The 23,091-nt window shown below is 39.3% G+C and overlaps 1 protein-coding gene across 4 annotated transcripts in view; it reads left to right on the plus strand.

Annotated features, from left to right (window-relative positions):
• The window catches only part of GckIII (Germinal centre kinase III), a 117,142-nt gene that overhangs the window by 15,583 nt on the left and 78,468 nt on the right, over positions 1 to 23,091 (plus strand). The window contains exon 1 of one of the 4 annotated variants that reach the window (XM_033329923.2): positions 14,310 to 14,429. The exons of the other annotated variants lie outside the window; for them this stretch is intronic. The gene's annotated coding sequence lies outside the window, so the exon portion shown is untranslated. Of the gene's footprint in view, positions 1 to 14,309; positions 14,430 to 23,091 lie in introns of those variants that run through there. 4 annotated transcript variants of the gene reach the window in all.

Below are 23,091 nucleotides of genomic sequence, written 5' to 3' on the forward strand. Positions count from 1 at the left end.
GTGAATTGGATTATGCACCGAAGACATAACCATACACCTGACTCGTGCGCAATTCTAAATCCGATGTACTTCAATCGAGATATATTAATCATCTAGGGCTAAACCTTTACAGTGTTGAGCTAATTTTTCTTGGTTAGTAATGGTTGCTATATTTAATGCATCGTTGATCAGTAGCAACTTTATCGTTAAAAGGAGCATCTTAAAATAAACTCATAAATAAATAAATAAAATATACCAAGTGCATATATTGTAATTACATTTTATCATTATTCTTTGTACATTCGAGTTTATTATGGTTTCGTTTAACTATGAACTGGAATATTGGCATTATTCAGAATTAACGAGGTACGTAATGTACCAGATTATCTTTCATCTTTCATTAAGTTTCATATTATATGTCTCTCCAAAATATTTGCAACATGCTTCGCGCTACACGCGTTAACGTGCATCTTTAGCTCTTTAGATAGTCTATTGCCCCATTGGACAACTTTCATGAATTGTAAGGAAGATTGTCGTTAGTGAGTAATATCGAAATTTTAATCAAGCTGGAAATGTAGGAACTAAGAATCATTCATTGTCGACTTCGTTCGTCGACATGTACGTATATGATCGCGTGTCTATGTATACTCTGTTCTTATTGGGACTTGTGTTGTATTGATAATAACATTATATTTCCCTTTGCTATTCTCTTGCGTTTGGAGGAGACGATTTCTGAAAATGCATCGTTAAAGGATTAATAATTGGCTAAACGACACTCGATTAAGAAGGCAATTTTCAGAATGAAATCGACTAAAATATACGACTCGCGAATAAAGATGCTTCGAGGCATTAACTGGAAGAAAAGAGATGTTGAAGAGAGTGCTTCTATCTTCGAGAGTAGATGGGAATTGAGAAGGGTTGAACAGGTGGTTGAATAAACGTGGCAACGTTACAGCCTCGTGTGTTTTTCGTCTCGGATTTAATTATACGTTACCCTCCTTTTCTATTTTTCCGAGCTCCACTTTCCGCTGTAGCCATTTATTTTTCACAAGAGTCGCGTTATTTCGTTTACGATTTGCGGTTAAAAATTATTTCCGCAGTTTGGTCGATTTATAGAAACGATGAATATTAGATTCTACCAAAAGTTTCCCTTTATAAGAAAATAGTAGATGCACAACATTTTTTGTTTTATATTATTCTATTGAATTGTGTATGATCCATTTTGTTCCATTGGAACAAAATATTATGCATCCATTATTTCCTTATAGAACGAAAGAAACATTTGGAACAACCTAATATGAATTTGGTTCAAGTGTACAAATTAATTTGCCGAGATGAAATTTTTATTTTCGATCATGTCGACTCGATTCACGTAATTCTGTGAATCAATCACATCTTATCAAAAATAAGTGTCCTGACGCTCTTGAGCGGCAGCCTATCAAAGTACTTGTCAAATGTTTGACTATCGGCGATTTAAATCTAAAATCACACGGAATATTTTTCGATTACGTCCCAAAAGCAGCGATAAGGAAATTTTGGTTCACGTAGAACCGATTTACAATTCTGTGATTAAATCACGTCTGTCCGAAAATAAGTATCTCAACATTTTTCAGTGACAGTGTACCTGTTATTTCAAAATGACGGTAGAATTTGTGACTATCGATTTGAATTTAGCGTGACACGGAATATTTTTTCGATCGTATTCGAAAAGCAGCGAAGCGTTAGAAACGGTTGGCAGGATATACGAGGAGCAGAGGTCTTTGCCCCAGGACACGCGCCCCGCAGACGGTCGATGGCCAGACTAACAACCGAAGGAATACGTACGTATCCCGCACTCCAAGGGTGCATCTACCCTTCTATAGTTTGCGTCGACACAATTGCGCTTTGTTTCCAGTACGTAAATCCCTTCTCTATTTTCTGCTCGGGGCAATAACCAGCTAATTAGCAGAAATGATCGACCGTCGACGAAATTTTCCCTGAAAATCTGTTTAAAGCTTACTGTTGTAAGCGTAATCCATCCTTTCGTGGCAAATAACACGGTTGTAGTTGCAGACGTTCGTACAACCTGCAATCCGAAAATCGATGCCAGAAGCACCAAAAATACGCGCCAATATAGTTACGTTACAATCCGCGCAAGAGCAGCATACGTCAGTTTGTAGATTCGATTTCCCCTGCACTGGATGTAATAAAATCCATTCCGAAACGATAGCTTCCAGGACAAATTAAGGATTAACGTTCAATCTCATGCCCAATTTCCTGTATCGCGTTTAGGCAACTCGGCGCTTCGCGCGCCGACGCGACCTTTCGTACGTGAAATCGCGTTTGCTTTTCAACGACGACGACGGCATATGGAAAGGTTCAATTAACTACCGAGATATTCCGTGGATATTTTAGAAACAATAATAAATTTTCGTAATAAGAATTGTGTCTATTTTCGTAAGAAGCGAAGATCAGGAAATTTCGCGAACGAGCGTTAATACTGTCGATGTTCATCTTAATAAAGCGAGCACTTTGACTGGAACAGATAAGGTGATGGGGCGGAATTAAAGGGCGGACGCCCTTAATTAAGGCGATTTCTAATCAAATAGTTTCGGGAGACGGATCGATAAAGGCTACTGAGGTCAAGCAAGCATCAAACGTGCTTTTCTAACTCGCTTAGGTAACAAGGCATGCCAAAGTTCGTCGACGTCGTCGTTTCGTTACCAACATTCCTTCTCCTTCTGATTAAATATTATCTGGTATGCGTTTAAGATCATCGATGACGAGACGTTTATTTTATAAAACATTCTTTATAGCATATTATAGTAAACTTTTGTCGGTTTCATTATTTCCTTCTAAATATTTCTTTTGTTCTTGGCCACGAATTAATTAGAACGTAAGATAAAAATGTGAATAGAAATGTGTGACGTCTTTTACCTATGATCGGTATTTGTTAATAAAAGCAATCTTGTATATCTATTCTCGAACCAGCGTGCAATGGAAAGGAGTAAAATCGCAACGCTTTATCAAAGGAAGTCTTTTGTTTCTTCGATACGTTTTCTTAATCAAAGGGAACTGTAGCGTATAGTTCGATTTGTTCAATTACGTTCCTGTTCCGCGTAACGCGTCTCTCAAAGAAGGATATTAAATTTGTTCGAGGTGTTGATTCCCTTTTGTCAGCACTCTTTTTGCTTGCTTTTTACAATTGTTTCGCCTGCTACCGGTTGAAAAGCGTCGCCTTATCTGAAACGTAATTTATTTCGACGATAAAAGTCCTCAAGGCTATTGATCCTGACTTTTACACGTCGTGTCAGGCTTTTTGACGTAACGGTACGCGCCGTGAGTGCATCGCGCAGTTCACCTGCTTGTGAAACTGCTTGCAAACTAATGAAACACCATACAGTGGCATCGTAACGTCGTAAACATATTATGCTTCAACTCGCTTTCATTGTTATCATATGCTATAACGACTTTGACAAAATGCCATTCTCGATAAATATCGTACGTCGCGAAACTTAGTAATTTATCAATGAAATTGTCAAATGTATCTTACTTACGTACTTTGTTCTCCTTTTACGGAGATTCTACAGCAGGAATAATAAAAGCGTGTACGTTAATAGTTCGGTCTAAATAACTAAATATCCTAAATGGAGTTTTGGGCAAGTTGGAGAAATTTATTCTTAGATTGTTCCTGGTTCTTTGTTAGCAGAGTCGGTATTGATCTATGCAGCTTCACGAATCTACTCTGCTTCTACATTCTCGTGCTTTTATTTTGCAATGTAGGTAGACTACAGCTATTTATAAGACATTTGAAGATGTAAAATGCACACAAATTATCCAACGTGAAGTTATAATATTTGATGACTCGAATAAACTACTCTGGCTAGATTTCATTTCCTTAATTGTATTAACACAATTATGAATTCCCATACAAATTCTACATTAATCTATTTACGTTCAATTTATCATACGAATAAGTTCACGCTTATTCACAATTGAATTTAATTGATAGTAGCTGCAGTAGAAATAAAATTGTATCGTATAGTATAATGTTCATTTAGGAATTTGATTTCAAATTTATAATTTCTTTCATTTGTCATAGAATGAATTAAATCAATTTTCATACGTGTAACCGCATACCTATTTTATTTCCGTTTCTATATTTTTTTCCCTGTTGTAATATTTTATATTTAATTTCCATTTGTATTTTTCTCGTTTTATTTGAGTTACATTTCTATAAATATGTTTTTATCATTTATATACATTTTATTCTTGCACATTCATTGAACAATAGCAACATTCCCGTTACCTTCACGACAACGTTATAATTGTCGTGTTTATATTCGTACAAGTATACTTCAGCTTTCATGTTCCAAGTTAATAAAGAAAAGCGTCGACGTATTATCTTGTGAAACAAAGATCTCAAGTGCCGGCAAGAAAATAAAAGTACATATTAAATCTGTGACATAGCTATGAGAGATTTACTATCGCGGCTGTTTCACAAAACGTGTATGTGAATCACACTTGATACTTGATACAAAGTCGACAACGATAAACATTAACGATGTTACTCGGATAAGGTTATCACATATTGATGTTTACATTGTTAGATATATGAAGTGGAAACAATAGTATTTTTAAATGATGGATCATGTCCCCCTAAGGTTTCAATTATTAGCAAAAGATATAATAACATCTATAAGTTATCATCTTTAATTAAAAATATTATATGACGGCCACAGATAAAAGACATTAATAATTATTATCAAAAGACATAATAACATTTATAAATTATCACCATTAATTAAAAGTATTATAAGAAGGGATGAAAAATATTATTGATATCCTGTTTTGTCTAAACAATTTCTAATTCACGAATTATTTTAAAAGAACCTCTAAATAGAGAAACTAATAAGAAAAACTAATATACATTATTTCTTTCAAAGCTGGAGTAATGAAATGAAATGGTCGAGCAGGTATTTCGAACAATATGAAAATTACTTTCATTAAATACATGATAGTTTGAAAGAACTACGCGTGGTAAAAAGGTTTTCTTTGAAAAATCGACATTTCACAGAAACCAACGCAATAAAGAATGCTACTGCTAACAAGATAAGTTTGATTATTAAATAATTTCATGGAAGGTTGGAAGTTTCGTTTATGATACATTTTTCTATCATATTTCTGTTTGTTATTCTTTGTGCATATTACTCTTATTTTTCCTACATTTTCAGCCGCATCTGTCGCGCAATTAATATGTTAACCCAGCACACAGGAAAAATACAGCCATTGTTTACACGGTCCGCGAATTGTGTACGCTCATTTGGCGATTAAAATTCGTGGAAGCCTCGACGTGTGTATACCGGGATGAAAAAGGGGATAGAATCGATGATCTTTGACTTGCTTTTCCTTCTCACAAAGTTTTCTCCTGAAATTTCTCACATACACTTACTTTTAATTGATTTCAAAATATCATTAGAAAAGCATTACGTCTCAGTTACAGATTTTCAATTATTTTATCATAGAATTAGATATTCTTGTTCTAAACGATAACTAGTGCCTTTCTATGGTATTTCTTGGAATAGAATAGAATTAAGAGTGGTATCGAAAGGTTTCTCGATATAGCTGCTTGAAGTAGCTGCATACCTTAAAACGCTCGTTTTAAGCCGACAGGCCAGTCTACGTGTATAAAAATACGTATAAACAGGAGATGATAAAATCGTTTTAAGAACCTCGATAAAAGTCTATCTCGTGCTTCGACAGATACTTATATTCGATATGTATCGGCAGATCGATAAAATTGGAATCGACGAATCGTAGAAAGTACAGGGATTAGAGTCACAAATACCTTTTACAGCCTGAAATTCAACATGCTTTGTCTCCATACGCTCCTTTTTTTAAATTGATAAAGAGACTACGCGCATCGTGCAACATGAAGTCTTATCCGCGACTAGATCAATGGATGTGTTCGCTTGAAAAATTTAATTTATCATCTCATTGTATCCTTGCCTACTGAGAGTATCGATGCTTGACATCGATGTAACACCCACTAGAAAGATTGTAAAATATATCCAAGGTAGTAAAGTTGAGTAGACGCGATCGAAACCCTGGAACATTTTCTCTTCGAAATTCTTCTATCGTTACTACTCTCCATTTTACACGTGTAACTCCTGATCCCTGCGATCTTTCTTCCCCTTCTCTTCTCTTTTCTTTTCTCCCACTTGGTACGTCGTTTGCGTGTTCACTCCAGGAACAAGATTGTTCCATGCGTTTCCACTGATTCATCGCGAAACGAGAGGAAAGAAGCAACGAAGAGGCTAGCCAGCCACGGTGGCGACTTCTCAGACAACGCAGCGCAGCGCAGTCGAGAACTTGGCACGGGTTCTTTCTACGAAGGCGATTTACTCACCAAGATCAAGCGTGGATATGTTATTCGAGAGATAGTAGAGGCTCGAACGGCGATTTAAAGTGTCCTTGGTCGTTATCGCGGCGAGAAACGAGAACGAAAGCTTTAAACCTGTCTTCGCTGAGGCTGCAGTTCCTTCTCGACGAATTTTTCTCTTTGAAACACATCGGCCATCTTTTCCATCCTATTCCGTACCTTCTCTTTCTACCTGCATAAAAGCAGCGAGAAAAATGTGCGAGGCTGGATTTATTCGGACGATCGAGATTAATGGAGGATAATCCTGCGGAGATGGTTATTACATTCGGTCGTAACCGCAGCACGGAGAAGCGAAATCGAATTTTTAGTACGAACGACAAGCGTTTTACGTGGCTGCTGTACGCGTGTCGACGGCAAAACAAATAGTCTTGGCAGTTTTTAATGGGTTCTTGCCGCGGGTGGTAATCCCTGCCCTGTATTCGGCCCACGAACTCGTTCACAGCTTTCCCATCGCGACCAACGTTAATCAACGTTAATTAATTTTACATACTTAAACGTCAGTCCGTCCTTCTGTCGAAAAGAGACATCGGGACGAAGCTCTGTGTACACAGGGGAACGCTATTTTTCAATTGCTCCCTGAACGTTAATCAGAACTTTCCGGAGCACGGTACATTTCCATCTGACCTCTCTATCATAATTAAGCTTCGCTCGACATTTCTACACGTCCTTTGACGAACACAGTCTTAACTTCCCTCAAACACGATGCATTTGCGCGATTACAGGAACCAGAGTAGACTATATCGTTCTTTCAAAAAGTAGAATTCGATCGATGGAAGAAGTTACCGTGAACGCTTCGAAAGTTTCGAAAGAAAGTTCAAAATTGGAACCTGCATACCAGTATCAGCTATCTTGCACTAGATACTTTTATTGGAGCAACGACCACCTATTTTGCGACATACAGGGTGGTTGGTAACTGGTGGTACAAGCGGAAAGGGGGTGATACTACGCGAAAAAAGAAGTCAAAAATATAGGATAAAAATTGTTCGTTTGAGGCGTTGTTTTCGAGAAAATCGACTTTGAATTTTCGCTCGGTACGCGTGCGGTACGTTATAACGGATCTCACTGTAGATCGTTGTCTCGATGGAAAAATTAAAAAAAAAAAAAAAATAAAAAAGAAATTTTTATTCTATATTTTCGACTTCTTTTTTCGCGTAGAATCTCCCCCTTTCCGCTTGTTCCACCAGTTACCAACCACCCTGTATATTACATCCATTCGTTGTTCTTGTAAGATGGAATTCCCTTCTCTAAGATTATAATCGAATGATAGTGAAACAGCTATTGAAACGTTCCTTTCGTCCATCGCTGTACGTCGTTTAGAAATACGTATCAGGATATTTACACGAGCGTAAAAGTATATAGCGACCAGTTCGAAGAAAAACTTTGTGCAATGTTCACGTTTGTTTAGATGTTGTTTGTTTAAAACATTCTAACAAACGATAAACGTTGATCTTTTCTTTTGACGATCCAGATTAATTATCACGTTCCGTACGAACCCAGCAGGTGTTTATGAGCCGGCAGTATAATTCCAGTTTCGTAGATCGCAGTTTCTGCGTATGTATATGTATGTACTTATATTTCCTACGCAGTCATTTCGAGGCAAACATGAGTCATAGTCCAGTGGTAGAAGCGGATCATCAGGCAAAGTTGTCGTAGAATAGGCTGGTGCGCATGTCAATCGGCATAATGAGATATCGAGATTTCCGTCATACGATACTATCGTGTATACATTATAAAACATTGCCTTTTAGAATGGAAATGTTCCTGCGTTATCGGCTATCGTACGACAGCCTTTACGCCGATCGTTCGATGTACACTATAAACAGAATGGACAAAAAAGTACGCTTCTTTTTACGAATCATGAGTCATTTAGTACTGGAAAAAGGTAATAATCGTATAAATATATAATCGTATAAACGGACGATGCTAAATAAAGTAACATAAACATTATTAGAATATTCTAATAAATGAACCACTACGATTGATCAAACTGATTATATCAATTCTCTGTATCTTTTGTATCAAAGTACACTATCGTTATCTGATTTATCAAATATCAACCAATCGAGCAAATTGGTCGCTACCGTGTGACTCAAACATGTGACGCGAGTAAGTGTTCTAATACGCATAGTCAATAACGTATTTCTGTTTATTTTGCCACTTTGTTTCGGTTCGATGTAAGATACAAACAATATACAGGATATAAGAACACGATGTTAGTACTTTGAATGACGTGAGTGCGCGTCGATTTGCGCAATTTCTTCGGCTCTTTTTTCGTCCATCCGAATATCCTTCTGAGTAGGTACGTCACGATCCTAAATTATCGCGTTCTCGTGTTCGCTCCTTATGTGTCACGATCATCGGAATTCTATGGTTGTTCTTCCGAAAGATGAGTAATCGCTACGGATACTGTTCCCGTGGGAGGAATAGCAAATTTCGCGTTAGAAAGCTTGCGTCCTTGCGAATAGCTACCATTTACATCGGTTTAGTCTAAACGGGAGCAAAAGAAGACTTTTCACGCGGATACTTCCAAGATATTCGGCTTACGTACTTCCCTATACTTTACACTCGACACAGTTGAAACGTTTGAAGAGTGAATCGTGCGAATTAGCTGAAAAGTCGATTTAACGTTCGACTTTCTATAGAATTCATAGCTTAAGTGGAATAGGATTTTACTGGTAAGAGAGTGGAAGTGAATAATTCGTGGGTTGCTACAAGCCACTGGAAAAGAATGGGCGGCGAACAAAATGCACTTAAAATGGAAAAGAGGTTAGGAGAACGATGGAAGCGCGCGGAGAAAAATTAATGCTTCGTGTTGCTCCATAAATCTTGCAACAGCGATCCGTTCGTAAACGTTCGCTTTGTAAACTCGTTATGCATTCTTCCGTCGACTGTTACAAAAGGCGGGTTGCATCTCGGAGCAATCGATATGTTTACTGGGTTGCTTCAGTTCGATTCGCTGCTTTTCATTTTCAATGGATTGCCATCGAAACATTAAAAGCTCGGCTCGCGATATTTAAGCGATCTGCCTTGTACAATGCTTCTTTCCCATCATTAATTTTCTTTCTTCTTTGTTTTTGTTTCAGGTAAGAAGAAACGATAATTAAGAAGAAGTTTAATCTCGCTACGATCACGTTTCGCACGAGTAAGCGATTCTACAATCGATCTCTTTTTATATTATCGGCGCAGCCTAGCTTTTTTCTTTTTTTTTCTTTTTTTCTTTTTTTGCTAGCTTTGCGAAGCATCCTTTCATTAGCAGCTTTCAGAAAGTCGCGGTAACGGAGATGTAGGTTGCACAGGGCTTTAAAACGCCAGATTTATTTTGTTTCTCATCGGTTTCTGGATGAGAAGTTTCAGCCCTTGGTTGGCTGGCACAGAAACCACGAGACGAGAATAAAACTAACGAGACCGTAGTGTCGAAGGGGAAACTCTGGCGTTGTGGTGCGGGGCAGACACACCCTTGATACATATAGCACGCTCTATAAAGCTTGTAACCCTTATTACACGCGAATAATCTGATCTCTTACTCAGAGACAGCCGCGAGAAGATCCCGTAAAATACGATGACACACATTTTCCAAGAACCCGATCGAATTGCAGCTCTTCGCGCGACCTATTACAGCGTGTAGGTCTGCTTTTAACCAAGTCGTTTAAGATCCTCGCACGAGTTTGCGACATTGAAGATTCGAGCGAAGTGCGGCCGAAGTGGACGCGTAACAATATTTTTCTTTTAATCAAAGAAATCTGGCGGAGTTCCAGTCGAATTTCGACGCAGTCGTGGCACGTTTCCCTCGTAACTAGCGACCCGCGATTGCCGAGAAGAATAGTGCAAGCAATAAAACATGTCTCGTATTTATATAAGCGAGAGATAAACTATATATGTATATATCACGCAGTACTGTTCAAAAATATTCAGAGTTTCCTTTTTTTAAAGATCTATCTTCAATAAAATAATTCGTATAAAATCTAATATCATCTGAAACGGTAGGAGTATAACAACGTGATCTGCTAACTCTGTAACGAGGAGTGTCAATACCGTTTCTACGTACTAATTCATTAATTTGTACGCTTTGAATGAATTGAAACGCTGCTACTAAAAATTCATCGATATCTCCGAATAGAATAGTTTTTCGAATGGTAGTACACGTGGAAATTCTTTCGCCTGTTTTTACCAATTGTTCTCAGCGGTATAACCAAACTTTGTCGTTTCTCCCGGTATTCTGCGCTCTGTGTTGCGATTTATTGCTTTTCTTAAAAGTGCTTAAGTGGCCGAAATTACACGATATGGTAGATTCGTCGCTGTACGCCGACATGATCGATCTTCCGCTCGTTCCTCGTTGAAGTTCCTTGCCTCCTCCGGGCACCGCAGCATCCTTCAACCCGCTCGAGAAACCGGTTTGCTCCTTCGTGCACCAATCTCGTCTCGATCGAAGCCTGAACCGCCGCCATCCTCACGAAATCCTTCCAACAGAACTTATTTTTCACGGTGAGCGCGTCCGCGAACTGGCCCGTCAGCCCCAGAATTTGTATTTCCACGGTCGAAGATGCATCGGCGAGCTGTGAGCTTAAGGGAGAGATGAATATTCATGTTTTCGAGATACACGTTTGCATTGTGCCGCGGAATTTACGGAAGCAGCGATCGGGTCGTTAATCCTCCAGCTTTAAAGATAACTCGAGGATAAATATCTATTCTTTTTGGAATCGTTCGATCGGATGATTTGTAGCTTCAATTTATGCGATCTCGCGTGCATCTTGTTAGAGTTCTGCCTTATTCTAGTTTGATAGAATCATTGTAACTGGTGGCACGAGATTCAGAATTGTTTGTAGAGACAGTCTCTCGTTCGTGTAATCTATGTGACGATTCGATCTAAGATTATACTATTCGATTAGTATTCTAATTAATATAAGTTAATTAGAAAAAGCTTCTCGCCCTGTTAACTTTTTTTTAACCAGAGAAGACGAGTTCATTCGTCTCTATGATTCAAGTTTCTCGAATATAACAACAGAATTACGTTGAAATTATTCGTGGATCTTCCATTTTATAATTCGCATCAGTTCCATTAAAAATCATGTTTGCTCTCTTGATCGCGGTTTCGTTTTATTTTAATTTGGTAGAATCGTGGTAATCGATAGCGCGAATTTCAGAATCGTTTATAGGGTCAATTTTCTTTTTCTGCCATCAATGTGACAAGTCAATTTCGATCAGGCGTCGTGGTCGGTGTAGGTTAACGAATTGCACCCTCCGTTCTATTGATCAACTTTTTATCGCGAACCCTCCGCCTTCTGAAAGCTTCTCGTTTTCTTAAAGAAATAAACCAACACCGTCAGCCGAATTCATTTCGCTCTCCTCGCTCTCTATCTTGACAGATTCGAATTTATCTTCCACCGTTGCTCGCGACGCGATAAAAAAAAGTTCGCTTAAACACCGGGGTGGTTTTTATTCCACCTGCGAGACTGTCGCGAGCCATTTTCACACTGTCAACCAAACTTACTGAAAAGTTTCGATTGCACAAGTTAACGTTCCAGAATTGTCTGCTCTCACAGGCGACTGAGTATTATCTTTTCGTTGTCCGGCAATGAGATTACGAGGGCGGAGAAGCTTTTAATTTTAGTTTGGAGGCGCGAGATATCGCAGTCTCTTCGCCCGGTAAGTCGTCAAATATTACCGGACGTTCATAAAGATTTAGAAACGAGAAATTCAGCGGCGACAGTGCTACAAAGTTCATTCGCGAGCCGAGTATTTGAAATTTAAATCATCCCTCGTAAAAGTTGGATACTTTTGCGCGAATATTTACATATACAGCGTTGATCGTGCCAGGATCATTCTATTTTCTTAACTCACGTGTACTATGTTTTAATTATTTCGAAATTTATATCATTACGGAATGCAAAAGTCCTGTATTATTCTAAGTTGGTGATTTTATGATAGGAGCTAGTTGTTTATCTTCTATGGTTTCTCCTGATTCATAAATTTTAAACAAAGAATGATTTTAGTTAAATCTTGAGCTTTAGTTAAATCTTCGATCCGTGAAGCACGAATCAGTTTCGATCTTTTTTTTCATTTCATTTAATAAAAGTAAAATTAAAGTGTACGATGGATGCAATATTCCGGTTGACTTTGTACGTTTATCCGCGTCTTATCAATCGTCCGACGATAAACGAAAGGGTGGGTTTCGATATCTACAGAGAGTCAACTTAAGCTCCCCCGGTTCGATTTATTCGTCCAAGGACCCGACAGATTTCGTAGGTGCCGAATCCTAATTTACTTTTTCCATGTCGGTGCCACGACCTTCTGATCGTGGTACATTGCCCTCGTCTTCTAGTTCTCCGCTCCTGTTTCCCTGCTCCATTCGAAGTTCATTCTCGCGTATAAAAACAGGGAGGGAAAAAACTTCTTCGCTTTCGAAACTTCTAATCTTTTATTCCATGCAATATTCATTTTCCTTTATTTCGTTTAGATTCATAATTCAGATACGTTATTCAGTCGTTAAGCTTTCGTATAGCAAACGGTTATTAAATACTTGATTTTAATTCAGCTTCTCGACGTTTTTATTTTCATTGAAAGTTGCGAGAGAAACCGATTGAATCTTCTTAGTTTGGCTATACGTAGACACACGACTAATTCACTCGTTTAAAACATCTTCATAATTTCATAGAAGGAGCTCGTCTTTTTCAAATTCAATAACAAAATCGAACAACTCGGAAATATAAAAATGTTGTAATTTTTGGCGAACGAAAAATTGATCAATAATATTCGTAAAAAGAGATATTCGACCATTTATTCAAAATTTGTTTTTACAAATGAAAAATGACCCTAGAATATGGTACAGAGAATTATATTATTTATTTCCTATACATCACACACATACGTACCATATAAAGTATAATATTAGTATATCAGTTGGTATCTATCGACGGAAGCAAGAAATATCTTTGGTTTATACTGCACGTCTTCCCCTAATTCATTTCTTGAAACTCAATCTCCTCAAATGGTTAAGTTTCCAATGATAGTTGGAAGGGAGACCGAGCTAAACGCTCGAAACAATCCCGAGGTTCTGGAATCAGTAACAATCGCGAAATCCCGATTTATCTCTGTCCCGCCACCGCTGCGACCTTCGTAATGGAGTGCATCGGCCTCCCTCGCTTCATGAACCCCTCGAAAACTTGTCCGTCTTACGGTAACACGAGAGAACCTTACTTCCACTCCGTAATTTCCATCTTTTGTCCTATGAAAAAAAGTAGCAAGGGGTGGCGAAGTGTTTCTCTGCTTCTTAATTGCTATTAAGCGCTTAACGTTCGCTGTTGCGTGTTCTTCCCGCTAGAAACGGTAAGAATGGTCGGGTTACGGAGAAACGAATAAAAGAAAATCGGTCGGTCCAGAGCCAGGAACAAGCCCAAATTCCAATTTATCTTCTTTGTGCCTGGCGACCTTCGGATCAGGGTACATCGGCCCCTGACGCCCCCTGACTCCTCCTCACTTCGTGTTCGTCATATTCCTAAACTCCCTTCCACCGCTTTCCAACTAAGGACAACTCATAGGGAAAGAGAGAGAGAGTGAGAGAGAAAGCGCGAGAGTCAGACAGGGGGTGAGTTTTTGCCAGGCGAAGTAATTCCACCAGCAGACACCCCCTCCAGTTTGTCGGGCGCGTGGCGATACACGCAGCCCCTCTCCGCGTGGTTTTCAATCCCTGGTGGAGGGGGTTGTTCGTGCAATACCAGGGGGTTGCGACGATACTGCGGGGAGCGAGAGAGAACCACTGGCTGGCTGGCTAGCTGGATGGTTCGCCGGCTGGTTGGCTGGCTGGCTGGTAAGGGTTGGTTGGTTGCGTCGTGGCGTCGCCGTTGTCGTTCCTATGTGAATTCGTTGCTCGTAAGGGAGCCTTCAGTCGACGCGCGACTGCTCCGCAAGACACGTATACGCGCACCCCGTCATTCAGTACGCAACACCCCCGCCGTGAAGTGCTCCGATCGCCTTTTTTTGTCGGGGGGTGTACGCAGCAGTGCGTGAGCAGCGGATGGATTCGTCCTAAGAGGTAATTCCGATTTGTAGGTTTTTTTTTTTATTATTCATTTTAGTTTCCCTTTCGTTTTGTATAATTTGAGGTTGTTTGGTATAAACGAAGATGCAGCGATCTTCGAGATAAGTGGATGGATAGAACAGATTTTGTACAGGTAAAGATCGATTGTGAAACGTGTAAAGGAAACGTGTTAGTCGACATTTAGGAAATGTTTGCGTCACAATAGAACGTAGAAATAGAAGAACGTATACGTTTTCTTATTCCGGGCTCACCCTCGTCCTATCATGCGATGATTCTCGTTAGCCTGCCAGCTAAATCTGGAAAGCACATAAAGATAGCAGTAACATTATGGGTGTACTGAGTCACCGTGCGCTGTTTCATAGCGACAAATTCAACATATTTACCTGGTATTTTTTTATTCTCGGGCATAACGCGGAACATTACATGATATCGACCGCAGACGGGAACGCTTCTCGTACCTCGCATCATTTGCTTTAATTACGATCGATAATCCAGCCGCGCGAACTTTCGTCCACTGCGGACTATTTATAGATTCGTGGATCGCGAAACTCCGTGGAAAAGTTGCAGTTTCTACGAAATTCTACGATTTATCGATTTCTCGTGCCACCCTCGAGTACTTCTCGCGCGAAGGAAAATAAATTGTTCCACGTATTTGTACCTGGTTGGTACCCGACGTAAGCGCAAACAAAACGCAACAACAGCCGTTAATCGGTGAACACGCGATGCTCGCGAATAAAAATCATCGTCTGGCGTACGAGTTCGTTAAGAAACGGTGATATCGAGTTTATTTATAGATTCATAGCGAGTCATTGCGAGAGAAGTAGGTAGCACTACCCAGAGCGAGGATCAACGGGCCGGCACGAAACCCACCGGTGAACCGTTTCGTGTCCCGTAAGAGACGAGGAACAAGGCGGCCAGCTACCTGACGACGATACCAATTTCCAACTTGTTGACGAGCGTCGCGTGACGCGCCGGTTTTTCTCGCAGCCACAGTGATATTCGTCCCGGTGCACGAGTCAGACAGTTCATTCGACCGAGCTGCAATCTGGTTGCGTCGAAGCGCCATTGTGGATCAAAGAACCGGTCACGAGACAGACGCCTCTTGCTACTGAGAAAAATAAGGATCCCGATGACACCTGTTTGTTTCTTCAACAGTTTCCCTTTTTAGAGATGTTATGCTTTTACTCGTACGACTAGTTAGTACGACGTCGAACGTACAGAGTCACGTTGAATTCTCCTTTAATCGTGGCTATCGAGTCAGTGTTCTCCCTATTTTATCGAAGTTTTAACGAGGGCGAGATTCGATTAGATTCATAACGTTCGAGCGATACCGATTCGATAAGACGCGAGTTTATTCGCACGACTATTTTATACACCACGAGTAGTTCGGTGTTCTTCCAATTTTATTCGAACTCTGACGAGAACGAGGGTTAGTCGTCATCGTTCGAGCGATGTCTAATTTAAATCGTAAGCTACGACTCCCGTACTATCGAAGATCAATTTTATTGAAAGTTTGACGAGGACAAAATTTCACCCAATTCGTAATGTTCGAGTGATATCTTTTTGATAAAACGCAAGTCTGCTCTTGTATATGCAGTCGATTTTCGATAGTCAAATTCTGTTGAAGCTTCAACAAAGACGAGATTCGATCAGATTCATAAGGTTGAAACGACGTTCGATAAAATATAAGAATTTGTATGTGACGTTGCATCGAGCTTAGGAAGTTCCGATAAAGTGGCTTACTACGATCCGTTTTTCATCTCGCCGCCTTCTACGGGGGCTCTTCCCACCGGCCAAGATTTACGGTGTCTCTCTATACTCTATGGGGAAGAAGTTTGGATAATACTCGTAAAACGCTGGCGTACACGACGATTCTCCTAGGGGTTGGAAGAAACATATAGCCTCGCGGAAACAAAAGAAAAATCGCCGGAAGATAAGAAATGGTTGGAGACTGAAAATTGTTTGCCTCTCTTTGGACCTTTCAGCGTAACTGCAGCTTCCGGGGAATTAGCGTGTGTCTCGTTTTGCAAAAATTCTGCGTCTGGAAAGGCAACGAGAGCCTCTCGAGAGCGACGTACCGTTTTATCCTCGTCTCTTGGGGGTGAGAGAGATATTTCAGTCTGTCCCGGTGGTTTTCAAGGAGCGTCGCGAAGAAATTCGAGTTCAACGTTGCAGGATTTATAGAGGAAATCTGGAAGTCAGTTCGTTAACGAAGGAAACACAATGTGCTCGCGAGTTTGTGCGTCGCGTTTAGAATATTTACACGCGTTTAATACACTATGAGTTATTTTACCGGATCGTCAAGCGTCTGATAATAAAACCGTCGCCCGACGAGGTACCGTGGCTGATTATAATTTAACGACGGGCCATCTAATGTCGGTATACTTATTTATTAAGAAAATATAACGACTAAATCTGTTCTGAAAGACAAAAACGAGAAACTGTTCGTTCATGTCGACCGAATATCCTTCTATGCACGTGCTACCTGTCTCTAAAGATGAAACAAATTTCTGTTGAGCAAATATAGTTACTGAAAAATATTTGCATATGTTTCTTAACTGTGAAATGTTATAACAAAGACAATTTTGGTATAAAATCTTGTATTCTTTGAACCGAGACACGTATTTATTATTAAGAAGTAAACGGAGATCTGTTTGTAACAATTTCGTGAACTAAACGTTTACACAGCGAAGTTTCGTTCATTTCAAGGAAATTTTAGTTAGCCCCGGTTAAATGAACACCCAGTGCTTGAACCCACTTATTTGAATAATATAAACTCCTATTACGTAAATGAAAAATCACAGATAATGGAGAGAATTAATAGAATCCTATTATATGAACTCCAATTATGTAAATTATTTCTTCGTCTGTGAATTCATATAAACGAGATTTAATTTCCATTAATACGCAAGATTCGATAGGTGTACGTAGATTTTTCTGGCCAACTGTACATCGACTTTTTATTCTTGTTAATATCGTTAAATTAATTCCTCTCGTATCGGTTCTATCTACTCATAGTGGATATATGTTTCTCATAATCACTATGTTAATGTAATTTATAGAAGATGAGTGGTTACAACACGAGCATAGCTATATCTAGATAGATGTTTAAATTACGTTCAAATAATTTATTAATTCTTTTTCCTTCCTTCGTTTAATTCCTCATTTATAAAATACAAACAGATATACGCAGGTATCCGTGAGAGATACTCTATTCTAAGCTCAATTATCAACGGAGGAAATTGATCGAAGTGGTACTAAATTATCCGTAGACGTTAGAGCAGCACGTTCGCGAAGCAATTTTCTCCTGTGATTCATAATGTCGTCCGTATCGGCCGATTCATGTAGAGCGTGTGGGTGTTATCTGATTTTTCTGTAAGACGTGTGCCCGTAAGACCACCCCGGATCGCTATTTTTCGTGCGTGGAACTTTCTTGGCCATTAGTAACACGCGAGCCACTAACCTCGTGACTGTTGCAATCGAGCTGCAATTGCCTGGAAATCGACTCGTTGCTGGTTCTTCAAAATTTCTCTCCTACGTCGTATCCTTCCGCGCCGTTGCAACGCAACACGAGTCGATCGCGTCCATGTAATATTTCAAGAAAAATATACAACTCTACGTCTGAAGCTTTAACCCTTTACGGTTTTCAATACACGACGTTGAACTCGACATTTTATTTCGGTCCTTCTGCCTTTAAGAAGAACAAGAGAATAGCCATCGCGAGTTATCGTTCGATAAATCGGCAAAGGGTGGAACGAGCAGTATAAATCGCTAGAAATTAACACATGGTAAGTAGTTTTCGAGGAATTATCGCTTTTCTATGGAAAGAAAGCAGTTTTTATAGAGTTATCGGCTAGGAAGGAAAATATTTGCAGCCTCGGACTGCTGCGTTCGTAAATGTTGCTGCCGCTCACAAAGCAACGTCTGGTGCGATGCACTGTGATCGATCGCGGACGTATATGCACGCTCGTATTTTTAGATTCTGGACTGACAGGTGAGAGATGCTGCAGACGAGTCTCTTTCCCCGATATTCCGAATTCCGTGAATGCGTCAGATGCCTGACAGCCAGCAGGTTACCGAAACAACCTGACCCGATACATTAGGTATTTCTGGAGACTATCGGAGCGTCCGATTTTCCCATCAATTCTCGTTGGATTATCGGGGATATAGTTAACACGAGAAACATTTCAACTGTAAAAACTGTCGATCAAAGTTTATTCAGATTTTTATCAACCTATTGCTATTGGTTCGCGCAACGTTCGACATTAATTCGGAATTCGCTTTGAAAAATTAGTTGCCAATCTGTATGAAGCAAGCTACTGAGTGTTTAAAAATGAAGCCTTCGCTCGTAGATTGTTTACAGAAACGAGATGGGCAAGATGATGCACTGTTTGCACACTGAGATCAAAGCCTCTCTAAAAATATTGCTCGCCTATTTGGTCTCATGATTTTACGTACGTTTCGCATAACGCGAAGACCTGACGAGCTATCTTAAAAATAACCGACTGCCTTTGCATTTTTCCGGGTCTGCAGATGTTCTTTCGATCTTGCAGTATCTTTCGTCCCCGATATGAACGAAGATGCAGCGTGGAAAGAAACTTGCAAATTGGATACCAAGTATAATGGTCCTTCGTAACACACGAATTAGGTAAAGTAATTGCGATAAAGTGGGAATATTAGTAAAATGTGATAAAGCTCGTATAACGCGTTAAATAAGTTTGCAATTTCTTTTCCCTTTTTTTCGGAAACGCGATACCTATCATACGATTATATGTGCTCGCAGCGTTTATTTACGCATTTATGAGCACTAAATATGCAAAAATATACAGAACGCACGCAAGAATACACAAAATATCCAAAGTAAAGCACTCGTTATAATTTGTAAAGAACGAAGCAAATCTTTATTTAATTGTAATCTTAAAAACGTTAATTTGCAGAAGCATCCGCGCTAATGATTAAACGCCTACTAATAACTGTAATGTATAAAACATGTACAGATTTATCTTTCATATCTGAATTGATATAACCAGCACAATATTAAACTGTGATTCGTGTAACACGGTTTTCTATCGTATGGAACGTACCTCGCATTGTATCGATCATTATAACACCATAGTAGACTCGAAACGGTTTTTGTACAAGGTTTTGTATGTAACGGAATTTTTTATTTGAAAAAAGCCTCGAGCAACTGCGTCAATTACCTGTCCTATCGACTACGCGACATTTTCCCAGGTTCCTTCTAGTTGCAACTATTTCCGTGGTCAATGTCCACCTCCATTAGGAGAGGGAAATAATCTATCATTTGGTGAACTTCCGGTCGACGTTACTTTCTTCTGCTGCTCTTTATCGCGATAAAATTGCGTCTTAGAAAAATTTCCACATTCAGGAAGCAATCTTGCCGTAATTTTGCGGATGACTCTAGGGGGAATTTCTGGTTGCAAAGAAGGAAGAATCTTACAATCAGCGATAAGAAAGCGTATGAATATTAAGAAGAGAAATTTGAAGAATAAGAAAGAGAACTTGTCGTACTTCTCTCTCGTATTTTTACTATAACTTTTTGAAAGCTTCAAGTGATCTATATTTATATAACATATTTTACTTGATCGTAGGACCCATAGAATACGCTGGCAAAATTTTCCCGTTAAACCCAAGCATATTCCATATTGTGGTTGCTATATCATCTGACAGAATTCCACTTCCTCGTTCGAGAGTTTTAATTTCCTTGGTTTTCGAGGTACGATCGCCGTTCGAGGACGATTTAAATGCGGCTTGGCGAACAAATCGTTTGATAACAGGAACGCGTCCGTCGTCGCAGAAAATGTTTTCAACACTCGGTGCGCGGATGCGACCGCATTGTAGAACGTGTCCGGCTCTGCGGACCGCCGATAGGATTCATGAAAACTAGCCTATAGAAATCCTCCGCAGACTTGCACTGTTCGCGTTGATACGAGCGCGCAGAGGAAACGTATTGTTTGCGGGAGACAGATTCATTTAGACTTGTCGCTCGTCTCGAAACTGCATCGATTAAGGGCCGTCCAGACGAACGCTAAATCCACCGTATAATCCGCGCGTCGACCCGTTTCCCCTTCGTTTACCGCGATATTCCAGCCACATCGTTATCCGCCCGTTTGTTCTTCGCTTTATAAAAAGTCGCGAGCGAACTGTCCGGTATCTCGTTCTTTTACCATGGCGAATCAATTTATCTGGTTCGCAACATGGCAATTTGAAACCCACCAAAAGCTTTCGCTCATCTACGAACAGTGATTTTTAACTTTTTATTAACTTGCTGTTTCTCCTGCAAATGTGTACGAAAATAACGTATCTGTTGCGTAGATAGATCAATGTATAGTTATAGCATAACAGCGGAAATAAAATAAAACGTGCGAGTTATATTTTGTATATTTAAATTACGTGTAGGGTGAATCAGTGAAAACTACCACCTGAAATAACTCGTCATTTATTCATCTTATCGAAAAATATTTGCAGTGAAATTTATTGTATTTGGGAAGACTGGTCAGACGAGTGCGTCTTAATTTTCCAATATCTTATTTTTTTTTTTTTTTTTGATGTAAAGGTGGTCTTGTGTTTTTTAAACGGTTTTGTGAATTTTGCATAACATTGGTCCATTCAGCTGGACATTCTCTACAAAAAATAAGTACTAACCTGTTTATAACGAAGAACCATTAGGTTCGTAGGAGATATTTTAACTAGAACTTGTCAAACTTAACGTATGAAGGATAAAGATAACGTAAACGTAAGAATATCGCTTCGCGTTGTTCTTTGCTGTAAAATGTAAAGTAACGTAAAAATGTACTCATCTGATCAGGTTCCTTAAGCACAGTAAATTTCACTTGAAACAATTTTTGACGAAGTTGATAAACGCCGAATTATTTCAGATGCTTTGGTATTTTTATTCGTTCGTCCTATATATCGATAAACAAGAAAAATAATATAAACATTTAACAAACCTTGTAAAATTATAGAAATTTTAATGAACAATGAATGATTAAAAATAAGGTCAAGTATTTTTATCTTCCTTCGTGAAAACGAGAGAATTCTGTTTAATAGAGGGTCTAAGACATTGGCGCAGTATTTTATATCAAACCGATAGAAATTATTGTTTCTGTCGAACATCTGGTAACAGTTTAAATTGGTTTAGCAATCGATCGGTTGAAACGAATCAAACGATGATTCTAATAATACAAATTGCCGAGCACAAGTTGGCACAGAGCTCAGACACGAGGCACCGAAATCGTCACGCGATGGGATTTGCCGCGTAACTCGTCGAACGATCTTTAGACATCGCTAAATAGGAAAAGAAGATTTGTCTTGGCGTGGGATGCACGTGATGCACGTTCCTCGAAAACGCGACGATGAATATCGATTCGCCAACCACTTATGCCACCGTGTGCAAACATTTGAACACTTTCTAGTTATTGCACGTATTCTTCAACTTCGTAGAAGCTATTCGAACAAGACAAAATTAATACTTCTTCACATTTAAAGAGATCTAGAGAATTCGCTATTACATTATGTTGTCTGAAAAGTGTCTTTCTTTTACAGACACGTCTTTTACAACGATGCATCTTTATAGAAACATGAAACCTAATCTGTCGAATGTTGTGTTCGCTATTTTGTAATTTTGTAATGTAATTCGATAAAATAATATAAAACGAAAAATATTGTGCATCCATTATTTCCTTATAAAACGAGATTAACTTTTCCAACGATTTATTAATATATTATTAATATTATTAATTCCAACGATAATATTAACGAAATTTTGTAATTCACGAGTTCGAAATTGTCAGTATTGATCAGTACTCTTACATAGCATTGATAATATAATACAAAACGCAATAACTTGAGATTTATCAACTTTTTAATATCGTTAAAAAAGTTGTTGGCAAATCATTACGCGATACGAGTCAAATGTCCCGAATACTCGTACACTTGTTTCGCAAACGAAGCGTATCCTACGACAAAACTTGGAACAAAGGACCGTTGATTCGTTCCCGTGTCGCGCAATTAAAATGGAATTCTCGAAAAATCAATTATTTTAAAGTGCCTTTGTTTTTGGCCGGCCGAACGACGTATTGTTATCATCGACGATAAATCATTAGGAGAACATCGATTCAGTCAGGGGATTAACGAAACCGACGTGATTCGTTGGCCATGGCGGCTCTCGTTAATCTCGGACGTTCCATTAGGCCGTGTTCACAGTGGCATGTTTGAAAGCACAATGTGCCTGGTCTGTGTCATGTAATCCGACCGCATAAAGACTGGTACCGTGTAACGGCAGGGAATTCTCCCTCGCCATTCGCAATCATGCTCGCTAAACGACATTGTGCATTGTTTTTACCGATGGCCACGTTAATATCGAGCTGGATGCATTGCTTCGCTCCTCGAATTTATGCCAGTATTATCCCTATTCTATTTATTAAAACGCGGTTCTCTTTAAATCTGTGTTTAAAGTCCAGCATGGCCATTCTTCCGATCAGAATCACCTTTTGTTCTGAACCGGTTTCATTTTTTCTTATGGCGAAACTTATGAAACCTTTATGCATTGGAATGTCGATACTTGGTACGCGTAAGGTACGTAGAATCGTTTTAGGGAAGCAGAACATTTTGACCGCCCGTAAAACGGTCGCGTGGC

This window comes from Bombus vancouverensis, chromosome 11 (genome assembly GCF_051014615.1).
Source record: "Bombus vancouverensis nearcticus chromosome 11, iyBomVanc1_principal, whole genome shotgun sequence".
Classification (NCBI taxonomy): Eukaryota; Metazoa; Arthropoda; class Insecta; order Hymenoptera; family Apidae; genus Bombus; species Bombus vancouverensis.